Raw genomic sequence first — 19,015 nt, forward strand, 5'->3', positions numbered from 1 at the left:
ATAGTAAACTATTAGAACTTTTTTTAACTCCCCAAGCTGCAACATTAAATGCAGAATCCCTGCTTAGTGGGCCCATATCAATAAATTCACCCTGATCCAACTTTATGTTTCTTTCACCATTATCCCACATCCATAATATCCATTCCCAGGCCTGTTCTCCAGATTTCTGCTTACATAAATTAGAAAACTCAAGCAGTTATTTTGGGGTATAGCACATCTCCTCGTTGGTCACACTCTGAACCTCACCTTTAAGGGGCCTGCCAGGACTTGAGTCTAGTTATAGGTCTAGAAGGCAACAGGGGTTTGAGGGGGTGGGTTCTGAGGAGAATCAGCATTGTATTGCCTGTCAACTGCTTCAGGGGAGGCCATCACTCTTGCCTCAAGCAGTGCAGGGTTAATCTTCTCAGACAAAGGTGGAAAGGCTGATGGCAGCCTGGGTGGGGGAGGGGATCTTGCCACCACTGGGAGTGGGGAGGCTGTTTTCTCTGGCAGAAAAGACTCATCAGAATTTAGGAGTTTAATGCCTCCAGCCTCATCGGGTTTCTCCCATATGTCCCAATTTAAGTTGCAGGGTCCCATTCATTTCCAATCAACACCCTCACTATAAAAGCAGACAACTGGTGAGGCTGTGTGCGTGCCTTTTGTTGCAAGTCAACCACTCGCATGATAAAAGCTTGTGTCTGATTTTCTACAATTTTAGCCACATGTCTACAGGAGATAAGACTCTTACTAAGGACAATGTTAGAAGATTTGATGCTCAGTATGTGCTTCCGGAGCCAGGAGTTAGAATCACTGAGCTCATGGTTTTCATTCATCACTTTGTCCAGTGAACTTAGAAGCAACCAAACAACTTCATTATATCCCTTGATTTTCCACATATGGTCGAAGATATTGTGTATAGAGTCACTAAACTTCTTGCCTCTCAAAAGCGGTGAATCAGAAGTATTAAATGCATTTATTCTGCATATTTCTCTAAACAGCTTATACCAATGACTATCAGTGTTCTCCATACTATTAGAAATAGAGTCCTTAGCATTTTGGAGTCTAATCATGTTAAGCAGCCAACCTAGAAACCCCAAAACCAACTGAAGAAATCCATCCTTAAAATTCTGTTCCTCTAGAACCACTCCTGGACCAAAATCTGTATTAGTCGGGGTTCTCTAGAGGGAAAGAACTAATAGGAAAGATGTATATATGAAGGTAAGTTTATTAAGAAGTATTGATTCACAGGATCACAAGGTGAAGTTCCTCAATAGGCTATCTGCAAGCTGAGGAGCAAGGAAGCCAGTCCAAGCCCCAAAATCTCAAAAGTAAGAAAGCCAACAGTGCAGCCTTCAGTCTGTGGCCTAAGGCCTGAGAGGCCCTGGCAAACCACTGGTGTAGATCCAAGAGTTCAAAAGCTGAAGAACTTGAAGTCTGATGTTCCAGGGCCAGAAGCATCCAGCATGGGAGAAACATGAAAGCTGGAAGACTCAGCCTGCTTTTATCCTAACCATGCTGGCAGCTGATTAGATGGTGCCCACCCAGATTGAAGGTGAGTCTGCCTCTCCCAGTCCACTGACTCAAATGTTAATCTCTTTTGGCAACACCCTCACAAACACACCCAGGAATAATACTTTGCATCCTTCAATCCAATCAAGTTGACACTCAATATTAACCATCACACATAGGAAAGAAAAAATACATTATAGTACATGGCTCAGCCACTCATAACATTTATAAAGTCATGATAATGTAGACATTAACTGTTGAACCGACCAAAATGGCAATATAACTATATAAGGAGAATGGGAAGGGAAGTGTGTGTGTGTGTGTGTGTCGTGTATGTGTGAAAAGTAACTATGCATTAGTTTTCTATTGCTGACCTAAAAAATTATCACAAATTTAGAAACTTACAGTACATTATTACCTCACAGTTTTGTATGTCAAAAGTATGACATGGATCTCATTGGGCTAAAAACTAGATGCTGGGCTGGGCGCGGTGGCTCACGCCTGTAATCCCAGCATTTTGGGAGACCAAGGCAGGCAGATCATGCGGTCAGCAGATTGAGACCAGCCTGGCCAGCATGGTGAAACCCCATCTCTACTAAGAATACAAAAATTAGCTGGGCGCGGTGACACGTGCCTGTAGTCCCAGCTACACGGGAGGCTGAAGCAGGAGAATCGCTTGAACCCCGGAGTCAGAGGTTGCAGTAAGCCAAGATCAGGCCACTGCACTCCAGCCTGGCAACAGAGCAAGACTCCGTCTCAAAAACAAAACAAAACAAAACAAAACAAACAAACCCAAAACAAACAAAACAAATTGATGCTCACAGAGCTACATTTATTTCTAGAAGTTCTAAGGGAGAACGTATTTCCATGATTATTCAAGTTCCTTGTGACTGGTTGTTATGAATGAAATCCCCTTTTCCTTGCTGGCTTTAACTTGAGGATCGTTTCTATTCCTTGGCTCATGATCTCCTTCCTTCATCTTCAAAGACAGCAATGGCGTGTTTACTATCTCTCAAGCCATATATCTCTCTAACATGCTCTTCTCCCTTCATCTTCCACTTTTAAGGACTCATATAATTATATGACTATATTGGGACCACCAGGATAATCCAGGAAAGTCTTCCCATCTCAAGATCCTTAGCTTTAATCTCATATACAAAATCACTTTTGACATGTAAGGTAACATTCAGGACACAGGAGTTGTGGTGTGGATATCTTTGGAGGGTCATTATACTGCTTACCACAAGCTAAATCCTCATTTTCTCTTTTCAGATGTCAATAGATTATGCTTAAAACTAGACAATTCCTATTATTGTAAATAAATCTGCCAAGAAAGGGGAGATAAAGGCATTGAAATATTCAGCAAAAATCAGTCTTCCACATTTCTGCAGTAATTGTAGGTCTGGACCATTCTCTACTATTCCACCATTTATTTCAATGTATCATGGCAAACTAAAAACAGTATGGTAATTTGTAGTCAGACCTACCTTGGCTGGAATCCCAGGCCCATCAATTACTAATTAATACTAGAGCATGGGCCTTGCCTCTCTGGTCTTGGTTTTCTCATTTGTAAAATGGGGGTACATATGAAGATTAGATTTAATATATGTTAAGTGTTTAACAGAGAATAAGTCCTGAATAAATGAAAAATAAACATTCTCTCCTATATGACACACCTTTTATCTCAGGGATTATAAATGGAGAACAAGTAACTGTCGTTGCCAGCAAAGATTAGTGTTTCCAGTAAGTTTTCAAAAACTGTTACAACATAGTATTTTATAAAGTGGAACCCCCCAGGGACTAATTCTTATTGGGCCTCAACCATGAACTGTTCTCTTCTGACCCCTGCAGGCTAGATTCATTTGTGTTGCTACCTAGATTTTTCTGTGACTCAGTGGTACTTAACTTTGAGTCATATCATTTTTTCATATTAATCAGCTCAAGTATTATATTCAAGATAACTCTCTAGGATTTCTGTCCTTCTCAGGTGGTATGAAATAATCTTAGGCTACGTGAGGTTTAGAGGAAAATAGCATGAGACATGACAATAACAGAATTTCCCTTCCTAGGCATCTTCATATTGTGATGTACTATAGCAAAATAAATTACATTTGGTAAATATCTGTATCCATGGGGACTTTGGAGCTTGACCTGAAAAAGGCCATGATGACTAAGCTCTGATTTTTTTTTTTTTTATCTTGTCCAAATTCCTATCTAAGAAGTCTGGGGAGTCATGGCCTACAAACAATAAATTCTCATCAGATGGGTTTGTTTAACAATATATTGTGACTTATTTTCCAACCTGATTCTGGCATAACATTATGAGACAAGGAAGAAAATTAAAATATTTCACCCCAAAACATGTTTATTTGCCATATCTCGAAATGGCCCTGCAAAGCTGTCCTTTGTGGGGGAAAATCTGGATCTGTAAAGAATCTCTATTAACATAGCTAGATCTTTTTCTTCCAGGCCCTCCCAATCCTAAAGACATTACTTAAGGGTCTAGAACCTTTTAAAGATCTAGATAGGAAACATTTGTCATATATTGCCTCTAAGGGCAGCCACTATAAGACTTTGAAGGAACCTTGGTCTCCACAATCTTTCATCTTAACCTGAACATTCCCTTTCTATCAGTTCCAGGTCTTTAGACAATCTCAACCAATTGTCAACCAGAAAATGTTTAAATTTACCTATAGCCTGGAAGACACCCACCCCCCCCCCCCCCCCCCCGCCCACGCTTTGAGTTGTCCCACCTTTCTGGACCAATGTATTTCTTAAATGTATTTGATTGATGTCTCATGCCTCCCTAAAATGTGTAAAACCAAGCTGCACCCTGACTACATTGGATACATGTTCTCAGGACCTTATGAGGGCTGTGTCATGGGCCATGATCACTCATATTTGGCTCAGAATAAATCTCTTAAAATATTTTGCAAAGTTTTACTCTTTTCATCGACAACCATTAAACGGTTTTAAATCCTATAGTAAGACATTTGCCAACATTGCTTGATCATTTTTACTTCCACTCAATCATTAGATCCCTTTAGGAATAGTCCCTTGAAGTAGGAGACCACATTTTAATTTTCTTTGTGTTGTTGGCAATTAACACAGAGCCGGCAACATGGAAATTACTTAATACATGTTTGTTGAAAGTTGAAAAGATTACAATTACAAGAACATTGTTGTCATTATTGCGAGAGAGGAAGGCTGATCCCCCATAGTTATACTATTCAGGTTGACCATACCAATTAATACCAATATCTAGAAATACTGGGTGTGGGAACAGGGTCACAACTTTTCTACAACATCTTTGGTGAATTCATTACAGCTGGCACATCTCTATGAATTGCTCAGCCTGCGTTTGGACAGAAAAAAAGTATTGCAAATAAATGCCACTATGAGAGAAATTGAGTCAATCTCACAATTTGGTTCATCTTGCCTTTTATGTGGTGGTAGCATAGCATTATTGCCTATCTATTTCTGTTCTTACTGTACAGGATGCTTCAGTAGCAAATGAATTTTGAAAACATCATGGCATTTTTTGGAGAATTTTTTTCTCATGAAATAAGTCACTTTATACTCTATATTGATATTTTTTAAAAGACCAGTTTTATGGGTGGAAGCCAGTAGAAAAGTTTATTTTCTAAAGACAAACAACTTGATATATTTAAATAATGTACACAGTATAGATTTCTTGGCAAGTGATTCCTGATTTTAGCTCATATGCATAACCTACCTTTACTGTCACTGCAATTGCTAGCCAAATTTAATAGGAAATTAAGACAAAAAGAAAACTTGCTCCTTTGCAGTAACCACATGGTTCATTACAATAGTCCTTTTATAGCAGAATAAACAATGGAGAGATGAAACTTCAACTATTTGATTGCTTTAAATATACAGCCAAGAATAAGCTTGTATGCATCAGTCTCTGGCTTTAGCATAATTTAGTTTTCTAAAGACCAAGATGTCTTTGAACTGAAGGGGACACCCTTTTTAAAACCAGCAAATGTGATACCTGTCAACAAGGATAAACATAGTATTAATGAGAGTGTATGTTAATACATTAAACTAGCAGGGTACCAGCAGGATATCAGTTTTACTGCCAACTGATTTTTAGAGATGACCCACCATTTGAATTAGTGTTAGTGATAAATTATTTCCAAGTAGTATTAATCATACTCACTGAGAAATTAAAATGTCATAAAATGATAAAGTGTTAAAGAAACAGTATCTCACATCTAAACCTGAATATTCATCTTAATATCACTGGAGTGTCTTCTCAAAAACATTCACAAAAAAATACTATTTTAACATCGTTTGGAGTTATATAACTGATTTAACATTCTACTCATTCTTTTAGTAATGCTTAATAAAACTAAAGAATTTCTATACATGGAAAAATGGTATATACTATATTATGATCCCTGTTTACAAAAAAAAAGGACATAACTGAAATGACAGAAGATCCTTCTTATTTTCCCACTGATATAGTTTGGTAGATATTCTTTTTGTGGAATTGTGAGCTTTTAAAATTCTATGACTGCAAAGGTTCTGATTGAATAGAATCCGGAATTCATTCTACAAATGAATTTATCTTTCTGTACCTCGCTTTCAAGAGACTTGTGGATTATTCAAAGTTATTTAATAGGTTATAGGTATGCTCTTTCATAGCAAAAATGTGAGCTCTTTGGAAACAGGCAAAATCAGTAAAATGAAGTCCTTTAATTTCAAGGGTATTCTTTATACTTTTTTCAATTTTATTGCATTTTGGAATATTGGTACATTTTAAATTCAATGTTGTGCATATCTAGTATATTAAGACTCCAGTTTCAAATGTATAGCTATCTGACTCAAAATTGGAAATAAATTCAAACTTCAAAAAAATAGGCAAACACCCTAAAATTCCACATAGCTCTCCTTCTAATTCAGAAACTCAACAACGATCAGCATTCTAAAATGTTTTAAATGTATTACACATAATGAATGGAAAACATTCCAGTGAACCAAATTCCTACGATGAATTATGGAAGCAAAAGTAGGAAGAAAGGTAAATTATGCAGATTGTAAGTTTTGCACAAAATAAAAAAAAATATCAGTATTAAATGAAGCTTCTAATAAACTAGAAAGAATAGTAATCTTTATTACCATCCTTGTTTTCCTAAAATAAACTTGTTCACAAGAAATGATGACTTTTAAACAAATGAATCCCAACTAATAGGTCAAATGTTCTGATGATATTCAAATTATACTTGCTTTTTGTTCTTCTGACAGTTCTAGTCAGGATATAAATCCTTCCCAAAGTCTCATTTCTAGAACTAAGGAGTTTTCATTTTATTATCACATGGCTAAATAGCTTTTGCAATGATGTACCATTTAGATCAAAGAATTAATGACCACTGAGAAGAACTTTTTCTGAGGAATGTGAAATTTAATATTAAGAGTTTGGGGCTGTTGTTTCTATTACATATTCCTTCATGAAAATGTAGAATGTGCTAAACGTTGATTTTTTTCAACCAAAACTTTTAATATGCTTTCTGTTTAAAAACTGATCATTACTTTTAAACATGTCTGGGTCCATCCATACTAGGAGAAAAATGCCCAAAATTTAACTTTATTTAACCTAATCATACATTCTAGAAATGTCTCTTCTTTTCTCTATCAACCTTCTCTCATGTTTAATCTTTATCATCTGTCCTCCATTTTCTCACCACCCAAACTCTGCTGTATTCTTTAAATGTGGTATAGCATCCCACAAGCCTACTGCAAACAATTATCTCTAATATCATCAGATTCAACAGACGTTTTTCTGCTCTCAATATCTAATCAGCAGTTGATAGTTTGAGGTAATGCATATTCTTTTCTTTGGCTTTCTTGAGGCTACTTTATCTTTGTGAGATTACCCCACTTTATATTTTGTGCAAAAATTGTTTCCTGTTTAAAATGTGTTGGAAACATAAACATTTTATAGGTTTATCAGGCCTTTCAGAAAAGAGTTTAGTAATTAAATTAGACTTTAGTAGCAATAAAGTTTAATTCACTGTACTCTGAATGCTTGTACATCTTTTATTCTCTCTGATAAGAGTTGTACTCAAGATTTTGTCCTTCCCATCTGTACATCACCATCATCAAAGACCAAAAGTAGATAAAACCACAAAGATGGGGAAAAAACAGAACAGAAAAACTGGAAATTCTAAAAAGCAGAGCGCCTCTCCACCTCCAAAGGAACGCAGTTCCTCACCAGCAACGGAACAAAGCTGGACAGAGAATGACTTTGACGAGCTGAGAGAAGAAGGCTTCAGACGATCAAATTACTCTGAGCTATGGGAGGACATTCAAACCAAAGGCAAAGAAGTTGAGAACTTTGAAAAAAATTTAGAAGAATGTATAACTAGAATAACCAATACAGAGAAGTGCTTAAAGGAGCTGATGGAGCTGAAAACCAAGGCTCGAGAACTACGTGAAGAACGCAGAAGCCTCAGGAGCTGATGCGATCAACTGGAAGAAAGGGTATCGGCAATGGAAGATGAAATGAATGAAATGAAGTGAGAAGGGAAGTTTAGAGAAAAAAGAATAAAAAGAAATGAGCAAAGCCTCCAAGAAATATGGGACTATGTGAAAAGACCAAATCTACATCTGATTGGTGTACCTGAAAGTGATGGGGAGAATGGAACCAAGTTGGAAAACACTCTGCAGGATATTATCCAGGAGAACTTCCCCAATCTAGCAAGGCAGGCCAACGTTCAGATTCAGGAAATACAGAGAATGTCACAAAGATACTCCTCGAGAAGAGCAACTCCAAGACACATAATTGTCAGATTCACCAAAGTTGAAATGAAGGAAAAAATGTTAAGGGCAGCCAGAGAGAAAGCTCGGGTTACCCTCAAAGGGAAGCCCATCAGACTAACAGCAGATCTCTCAGCAGAAACCCTACAAGCCAGAAGACAGTGGGGGCCAATATTCAACATTCTTAAAGAAAATAATTTTCAACCCAGAATTTCATATCCAGCCAAACTAAGCTTCATAAGTGAAGGAGAAATAAAATACTTTACAGACAAGCAAATGCTGAGAGATTTTGTCACCACCAGGCCTGCCCTAAAAGAGCTCCTGAAGGAAGCGCTAAACATGGAAAGGAACAACCGGTACCAGCCACTGCAAAATCATGCCAAAATGTAAAGACCATCGAGACCAGGAAGAAACTGCATCAACTAATGAGCAAAATCACCAGCTAACATCATAATGACAGGATCAAATTCACACATAACAATATTAACTTTAAATGTAAATGGACTAAATACTCCAATTAAAAGACACAGACTGGCAAATTGGATAAAGAGTCAAGACCCATCAGTGTGCTGTATTCAGGAAACCCATCTCACGTGCAGAGACACACATAGGCTCAAAGTAAAAGGATGGAGGAAGATCTACCAAGCAAATGGAAAACAAAAAAGGCAAGGGTTGCAATCCTAGTCTCTGATAAAACAGACTTTAAACCAACAAAGATCAAAAGAGACAAAGAAGGCCATTACATAATGGTAAAGGGATCAATTCAACAAGAAGAGCTAACTATCCTAAATATATATGCACCCAATACAAGAGTACCCAGATTCCTAAAGCAAGTCTTGAGTGACCTAAAAAGAGATTTAGACTCCCACACATTAATAATGGGAGACTTTAACACCCCACTGTCAACATTAGATAGATCAATGAGACAGAAAGTCAACAAGGATACCCAGGAATTGAACTCAGCTCTGCACCAAGCAGACCTAATAGACATCTACAGAACTCTCCACCCCATATCAACAGAATATATATTTTTTTCAGCACCACACCACACCTATTCCAAAATTGACCACATACTTGGAAGTAAAGCTCTCCTCAGCAAATGTAAAAGAATAGAAATTATAACAAACTATCTCTCAGACCACAGTGCAATCAAACTAGAATTCAGGATTAAGAAACTCACTCAAAACTGCTCAACTACATGGAAACTGAACAACCTGCTCCTGAATGACTACTGGGTACATAACAAAATGAAGGCAGAAATAAAGATGTTCTTTGAAACCAATGAGAACAAAGACACAACATACCAGAATCTCTGGGACACATTCAAAGCAGTGCGTAGAGGGAAATTTATAGCACTAAATGCCCACAAGAGAAAGCAGGAAAGATCCAAAATTGACACCCTAACATCACAATAAAAAGAACTAGAAAAGCAAGAGCAAACACATTCAAAAGCTAGCAGAAGGCAAGAAATAACTAAAATCAGAGCAGAAGTGAAGGAAATAGAGACACAAAAAGTCTTTCAAAAAATTAATGAATCCAGGAGCTGGTTTTTTGAAAGGATCACCAAAACACATAGACCGCTAGCAAGACTAATAAAGAAGAAAAGAGAGAAGAATCAAATAGATGCAATAAAAAATGATAACGGGGCTATCACCACCAATCCCACAGAAATAAAAACTACCAACAGAGAATACTACAAACACCTCTACGCAAATAAACTAGAAAATCTAGAAGAAATGGATAAATTCCTCGACACATACACTCTCCCAAGACTAAACCAGGAAGAGGCTGAATCTCTGAATAGACCAGTAACAGGAGCTGAAATCGTGGTAATAATCAACCGCTTACCAACAAAAAGAGTCCAGGACCAGATGGATTCACAGCCGAATTCTACCAGAGGTACAAGGAGGAACTGGTACCATTCCTTCTGAAACTATTCCAATCAATAGAAAAAGAGGGAATCCTCCCTAATTCATTTTATGAAGCCAGCATCATTCTGATACAAAAGCCGGGCAGAGACACAACCAAAAAAGAGAATTTTAGACCAATATCCTTGATGAACATTGATGCAAAAATCCTCAGTAAAATACTGGCAAACCGAATCCAGCAGCCCATCAAAAAGATTATCCACCATGATCAAATGGGCTTCATCTCTGGGATGCAAGGCTGGTTCAATATACGCAAATCAATAAATGTAATCCAGCATATAAATAGAACCAAAGACAAAAACCACATGATTATCTCAATAGATGCAGAAAAGGCCTTTGACAAAATTCAACAACGCTTCATGCTAAAAACTCTCAATAAATTAGGTATTGATGGGATGTATCTCAAAATAATAAGAGCTATCTATGACAAACCCACAGCCAATATCATACTGAATGGGCAAAAACTGGAAGCATTCCCTTTGAAAACTGGCAGAAGACGGATGCCCTCTCTCACCACTCCTATTCAACATAGTGTTGGAAGTTCTGGCCAGGGCAATCAGGCAGGAGAAGGAAATAAAGGGTATTCAATTGGGAAAAGAGGAAGTCAAATTGTCCCTGTTTGCAGACGACATGATTGTATATCTAGAAAACCCCATCATCTCAGCCCAAAATCTCCTTAAGCTGATAAGCAACTTCAGCAAAGTCTCAGGATACAAAATCAATGTGCAAAAATCACAAGCATTCTTATACACCAACAACAGACAAAGAGAGAGCCAAACCATGAGTGAACTCCCATTCACAATTGCTTCAAAGAGAATAAAATACCTAGGAATCCAACTTACAAGGGATGTGAAGGACCTCTTCAAGGAGAACTACAAACCACTGCTCAAGGAAATAAAAGAGGATACAAACAAATGGAAGAACATTCCATGCTCATGGATAGGAAGAATCAATATCGTGAAAATGGCCATACTGCCCAAGGTAATTTACAGATTCAATGCCATCCCCATCAAGCTACCAATGACTTTCTTCACAGAATTGGAAAAAACTAAAGTTCATATGGAACCAAAAAAGAGCCTGCATCGCCAAGTCAATCCTAAGCCAAAAGAACAAAGCTGGAGGCATCACACTACCTGACTTCAAACTATACTATGAGGCTACAGTAACCAAAACAGCATGGTACTGGTACCAAAACAGAGATATAGATCAATGGGACAGAACAGAGCCCTCAGAAATAATGCCACATATCTACAACTATCTGATCTTTGACAAACCTGAGAAAAACAAGCAATGGGGAAAGGATTCCCTATTTAATAAATGGTGCTGGGAAAACTGGCTAGCCATATGTAGAAAGCTGAAACTGGATCCCTTCCTTACACCTTATACAAAAATCAATTCAAGATGGATTAAAGACTTAAACGTTAGACCTAAAACCATAAAAACCCTAGAAGAAAACCTAGGCAATACCATTCAGGACATAGGCATGGGCAAGGACTTCATGTCTAAAACACCAAAAGCAATGGCAACAAAAGCCAAAATTGACAAATGGGATCTAATTAAACTCAAGAGCTTCTGCACAGCAAAAGAAACTACCATCAGAGTGAACAGGCAACCTACAACATGGGAGAAAATTTTCGCAACCTACTCATCTGACAAAGGGCTAATATCCAGAATCTACAATGAACTCAAACAAATTTACAAGAAAAAAACAAACAACCCCATCAAAAAGTGGGCGAAGGATATGAACAGACACTTCTCAAAAGAAGACATTTATGCCGCCAGAAAACCCATGAAAAAATGCTCATCATCACTGGCCATCAGAGAAATGCAAATCAAAACCACAATGAGATACCATCTCACACCAGTTAGAATGACGATCATTAAAAAGTCAGGAAACAACAGGTGCTGGAGAGGATGTGGAGAAATAGGAACACTTTTACACTGTTGGTGGGACTGTAAACTAGTTCAACCATTGTGGAAGTCAGTGTGGCGATTCCTCAGGGATCTAGAACTAGAAATACCATTTGACCCAGCCATCCCATTACTGGGTATATACCCAAAGGACTATAAATCATGCTGCTATAAAGACACATGCACACGTATGTTTATTGCAGCATTATTCACAATAGCAAAGACTTGGAACCAACCCAAATGTCCAACAATGATAGACTGGATTAAGAAAATGTGGCACATATACACCATGGAATACTATGCAGCCATAAAAAATGATGAGTTCATGTCCTTTGTAGGGACATGGATGAAACTGGAAATCATCATTCTCAGTAAACTATCACAAGAAGAAAAAACCAAACACCGCATATTCTCAATCATAGTTGGGAATTGAACAATGAGATCACATGGACACAGGAATGGGGGAGTGGGGAGGGATAGCATTGGGAGATATACCTAATGCTAGATGACGAGTTAGTGGGTGCAGCACACCAGCATGGCACATGTCTACATATGTAACTAACCTGCACATTGTGCACATGTACCCTAAAACTTAAAGTATAATAATAAAAAAAAAAGAAAAAAAAAGAAGTATCTGCCATCCATTGGACTACATGTTTCATTTTTTAAAACTTTTTAGGTACAGGGCTACATATGCAGGTTGGTTCTGTAGATAAATTGTATGTTGCAGGGGTTCCGTGTACATATTATTTCATCACTCAAGTGATAAGCATGTATGTGATAGGCAGTTTTTTGATCCTTACCTTCCTCCAACTTTCCACCCTCAAGTAGGCACTGGTACCTATTGTTCCCTTCTTTGTGTCCATGTGTCCTCAGTGATAAGCTCCCACATATAAGTGAGAACACATAGTGTTTGATTTTGTCTTCTTGCGTTAGTTTCCTTAGGATACTGGCCTCCACATCTATCCACATTCCTGCAACGGACATGATTTGTTCTTTTTTATGTCTTTGAAGTATTCCATGGTGTATATTTACCACATTTTTGATATCAAATCTACCGTTAATGGGCCTTTAGTTTGATTCCATGTCTTTGCTATTTTGAATAGTGCTTTGACGAACATACGTGTGCATGTGTTTTTATGGTAAAATTATTTATATTCCTTTGTGTAAAAACCAGTAACAGAATTGCTGGGTTGAATAGCAGTTCTGTTTGAAGTTCTTTGAGAAGTTGTCAAGTTGCTTTCCACAGTGGCTGAACTAATTTAAATTCCCACTAGCAGTGTACAAGCCTTCCATTTTCTCTACAGCATCACCAGTTTCTGTTATTTTTTGACTTTTTAATAATGGCCATTCTGACTGGTGTGAGGAGCTATCACATTGTGTTTTGATTTGCATTTCTCTAATAATTAGTTATGTTGAGCATTTTTTCATATGCTTGTTGGCCTTATGTATGTCCTCTTCTGAAAAGTATCTGTTAATATCTTTGTCCACTTTTCAATTAGATTGTTTTTTGCTTACTAATTTAAGTTCTTTATAGATTTTGGATATTAGGACTTTGTCATATGCATAGTTTGCAAATATTTTCTCCCATTCTTTGGGTTGTCTGTTTACATTTACTCTGTTGATAGTTTCCTATGCTGTGTGGAAGCTCTTTAGTTTAATTAGCTCCCATTTGTCAATTTTTGTTTTTGTTGCAATTGCTTTTGGCATCCTTCTCAAAAATCTTTGCCAGGGCCTATGTCTAGTATGGTATTTTCTAGGTGATTTGGTTTGGCTGTGTTCCCCCTCAAATCTCACCTTGAATTGTAATAATCTCCACCTGTCAAGGATGGCACCAGGTGGAGATCATTGAATAATGGGGGCAGTTTCCTCCATACTGTTCTCTTGGTAGTGAATAAGTCTCACAAGATCTGATAAATTTACAAATGGGAGTTCTTGTGCACAAGTCCTTGCCTGCTGCCATGTAAGACATGAATTTGCTCCTCATTCACCTTCCGCCATGATTGTGAGGCCTCCCCAGCCATATGGAACTATGAGTAAAGTAACACTCTTTTTTTTTTCTTAAAAAATTACCCAGTGTTAGGTAAGTCTTTATTAGCAGTGTAAGAACAGACTAATACATTAAATTGGTACTGGGAGTGGGGTGCTGCTGTAAAGATAACTGAAAATGTGTAAGCAAATTTGAAACTGGGTAAAAGGCAGAGGGTGGAACAGTTTGGAAGGCTCAGAGACAGGAAAATTTGGGAAAGTTTGGAACTTCCTAGAGACTTGTTGAATGGCTTTGACCAAAATGCTGATAGTAACATGGACAATAAAACCCAGGCTGAGATGGTCTCAGATAGAGATGAGGAACTTATTGGGAACTGGAGTAAAGGTCACTCTCACTATGCAAAGGGACTGGGGGCATTTTCTCTCCTGCCCTAGAGATCTGTGGAACTTTGAACTTGAGAGAGATGATATGGGGTATGTGGTGGAAAAAAATTCTAAGCACAAAGACTTCGAGAGGTTACAGAGGATAAAAATTTGGAAAATGTGCAGGCTGACAATGTAGTAGAAAAGAAAAACCCATGTTCTGGAGACAGAGATTCAAGCCTGCTGCAGAAATTTGCATAAGTAATGAGGAGCTGAATGCTAATTACCAAGACAATGGGAAATGTGTCTCCAGGGCATGTCAGAGACCTTCATGGCAGCCCCTCCCATCACAGGCCCAGAGGCCTAGGAGGAAAAAGTGGTTTCCTAGGCTGGGTCCAGAGCACCTGTGCTGTGTGCAGCCTAGGAACTTGCTGCCCTGCATTGCAGCTGCTCCAGCCATGGCTAAAGGTGGCCAAGGTACAGCTCAGCCCCAAACCTTGGCAGCTTCCACATGGTGTTGAGCCTGCAGGTGCACAAAAGTCAAGAATTGAGGTTTGGGAACCTCCCTCTGGATTCCAGAAAATGTATGGAAATGCCTTGATGTCCAGGCAGAAGTGTGCTGCAGGGGTGGGGCCATCATGGAGAACTTCTTCTATGGCAGTGCAGAAGGAAAATGTGGGGTTGGCGACCCCACACAGAGGCCACACTGCAGCACTGCCTAGTGGAGCAGTGAGAAGAGGGTCACCATCCTCCAGATCCCAGAATAGTAGATCCATCAACAGCTTGTACCATGCACCTGAAAAAGCCAAAGACACTCAACACCAGCCCATGAAAGCAGCTGGGAGCAGGGGCTGTACCTTGCAAAGCCACAGGGGCAGAGCTTCCCAAGGCAGTGGGAGCCCACCTCTTGCATTAATGTGACCTGAATGTGAGACATGGAGTCAAGGAAAATCATTTTGGAGCTTAAAGATTTAATAACTGCCCTGCTGAATTTTGGACTCAAATGGGGCCTTTTGCTGCTTTGTTTTGGCCAATTTCTCCCTTTGTAATGGGTGTATTTACCCAATGGTTCTGCACCTCCCCCCCACCATTGTATCTAAAAAGCAACTAGCTTGCTTTTGATTTTACAGGCTCGTAAGTGGAAGGCACTTGCCTTGTCTCAAATAAGACTTTAGACTGTGGACTTTTGAATTAATGCTGAAATGACTTAAGACCTTGCAGGACTGTTGGGAAAGAATAATTGATTTTGAAATGTGACTGCATGAGATTTGGGAGGGGCCAAAGGTGGAATGACATGGTTTGCCTCTGTCCTCACCCAAATCTTACTTTGAATTGTAATAATCTCCATGTTTCAAGGGTGTGGCCAGGTGGAGACAATTGAATTATGGGGGTGGTTTCACCCATATTATTCTCATGGTAGTGAATAAGTCTCATGAGATCTGATAATTTTATACATGGGAATTCCTGCACACAAGCTCTTGCCTGCTGCTATGCAAGACATAAATTTGCTACTCATTCACCTTCCACCATGATTGTGAGGTCTCCCCAGCCATATGGAACTGTGAGTCAATTAAACCTCTTTCATTTATAAATCACCCAGTCTTGGGTATATCTTTATTAGCAATGTCAGAATACACTAATATACCAGATTTTCTTCAAGAGTTTTTATAGGTTTCACATTTAAGTCTTTAATCCATCTTGAGTTGATTTTTGTATATGGTGTAATGAAGGGGTCCAGTTTAAATCTTCTGCATATGGCTGGCCAGTTATCCCAGCACCATTAATTGAATAATGAGTCCTTTTCCTATTGTTTGCTTTTGTTAATTTTGTTGAAGACCAGATAGTTGTGGGTGTGTGGCTTTATTCCAGGGCTCTTTTTCTTTTTCCATTTGTCTATGTGTCTATTTTTTGTACTACTCCTGTACTGTTTGGGTTACTGTAGCCTTGCTGTATAGTTTGAAGTCAGGTAATGTGCTGTCCCCAGCTTTATTCTTTTTCCTTAGGATAACTTTGGCTGTTTGGGCTCTTTTTTGGCTACATACGAATTTAGAATAGTTTTTTTTCTAATTCTGTGAAGAATGTTATTGATAGTTTAATAGAAATAGCATTGAATCTATAAATTGCTTTGGACAGTATGGCCATTTTAACTATCGATTCAACCTACTGATGAGAATGGAATGTTTGTGTCATCTCTGCTTTCTTTTCACAGTGTCATGTAATTCTCATTGTAGAGCTCTTTCACCTCTTTGGTTAGCTGTATTCCATTTCTGTAAAGGCCACTGCCTGACCTGGCTTTTCTACCATTGTCTCCACAGAGTCTAGCAGAGTACCTGGTGTACACTCAATAAATGTTTACTGAAATAAAAAATCTCTTATGTAAAATTATATTACATTGGTTAGGGAATTAGCTGTCTCCTCAAATCAGAGTGCCAATGGAATTTTGTAATAACTTGGAAGTTTTATGATATAGCAAATAGTTTACGATATTAAATCAAGCTATTCTAAAACAGGTTGCTATGGTATTCCTAAGAAAATCATATTTTACTTGAAATTATGCCTACATTATGTAGTAGCAAGAATGTATTTTAGTAGGAAATACTTTGTTCATTCTCAAGAATGTAGTCAACTTTCTGGTACAAAAATCAAGACATTTGGGTTTCAAACTGAAATAGAAACATACCTATCTTTAATAGCCTTCTCTTCTAGCTAAAAAGAAAATATCATCTGAAGTACTTCAACTAAAAAATCAAAAATGAAAGACCCTCCAACATTACTGGAAGCCAGAGAGAACTATAACCATCCTTTTGATTACTCAAATTGGGTACATAAACAGCCCTTGGCTAAAACAGAATTAAGCCTCTGACAACTACAAGAACTTAGAAAGGACTTTGATGTCAAGATGGTTTGATGTTGTACAGCTGACATAGCTGAGACATACACCAAGCTAATTATTTACAGTGAGTTTGAATGAAGAGTTCTAAATAAAATCTAGAAAAATGAAAGACTAGGATCTAGATCAAGATACATTTAATAATAGAAACATCAGCAAAAATTTATAAAATAGTAGAAATTTCCATAATGCTTTATAGAAATGTATCTACTGATTATTGTTCAATTTCTAATGTTTTAATAGCATATTCAATATTTTTTCACAAATATGGGAAAACTAACTTATTTCAATCTTATGCCAGACAGCTGTATCTTTAGCCTACTCTTCAGCTTACCTTACAGTGACTGAGGCACCTCTGTAATCTGCTGGGGTAATACTGTGATCAAAGGTTCATTTATTTTAAGAGTACATAGACATCTTGAAAGTTTATTCTAAATACTGAAATATATAAACTATCAACACAAACATCTTAGATTTGTACTTAGTTATTAAGTCGTCTCAATTCTTCCTTCAAATTGTGAGTATGATAGGAGATTTGTCAAAAGTCAGGGCCACCTCTGCTCAGAGTCCCTTTCATTGGTCACCAATTTGTAAACCAAAACCTATCTGAGACAAGTCTCAATTTAAAAAGTTTATTTTAACAAGTTTAAGGGCATGCCAATGACACAGCCTCAGGAGGTCCTGACGACAGGTGCCCAAGGTGGTTGAGGCACAGCTTGGTTTTACACATTTTAGGGATACATGAGACATCCATTAATATATAATATGTAAGATGTATATTGATTCTGTCCAGAAATGTGGGACAACTCAAACAGTTAGGGGGCTTCCATATCATAGGTAGAAAAGAGAAAAGGATTGCATTCCTTCGAGTTTCTGATTAGCCTTTCATTGAACACACAATTTAGAGGAATAGTCACTTATGCCTTAGGCTGACTTAGTAAAACAATAGGGCAAAGGAAGCCATCAGATATGTATTTGTCTCAAGTGAGCCAAGGAATGATTTTAAACTCTGTATGTCCTTTGTCCATAAGGAATTTCCTTGTGGGCAAATTGTGAGGGAGGTGTGTAGCTTTTTATTTTATTTTTTTAATCTTTGTAGTTATCTTATTTTTTTCTTTATTATTATTATTATTATTATTATTATTATTATACTTTAAGTTTTAGGGTACATGTGCACAATGCGCAGGTTAGTTACATATGTATACACGTGCCATGCTGGTGCGCTGCACCCACTAACTCGTCATCTAGCATTAGGTATATCTCCCAATGCTATCCCTCCCCTCTCCCCCCAACCCACAACAGTCCCCAGAGTGTGATGTTCCCCTTCCTGTGTCCATGTGTTCTCATTGTTCAATTCCCACCTATGAGTGAGAACATGCGGTGTTTGGTTTTTTCTTCTTGCGATAGTTTACTGAGAATGATGATTTCCAATTTCATCCATGTCATATAAACAGAACCAAAGACAAAAACCACATGATTATCTCAGTAGATGCAGAAAAGGCCTTTGACAAAATTCAACAACCCTTCATGCTAAAAACTCTCAATAAATTAGGTATTGATGGGATGTATCTCAAAATAATAAGAGCTATTTATGACAAACCCACAGCCAATATCATACTGACTGGGCAAAAACTGGAAGCATTCCCTTTGAAAACTGGCA

This window comes from Gorilla gorilla, chromosome X (genome assembly GCF_029281585.2).
Source record: "Gorilla gorilla gorilla isolate KB3781 chromosome X, NHGRI_mGorGor1-v2.1_pri, whole genome shotgun sequence".
Classification (NCBI taxonomy): domain Eukaryota; kingdom Metazoa; phylum Chordata; class Mammalia; order Primates; family Hominidae; genus Gorilla; species Gorilla gorilla.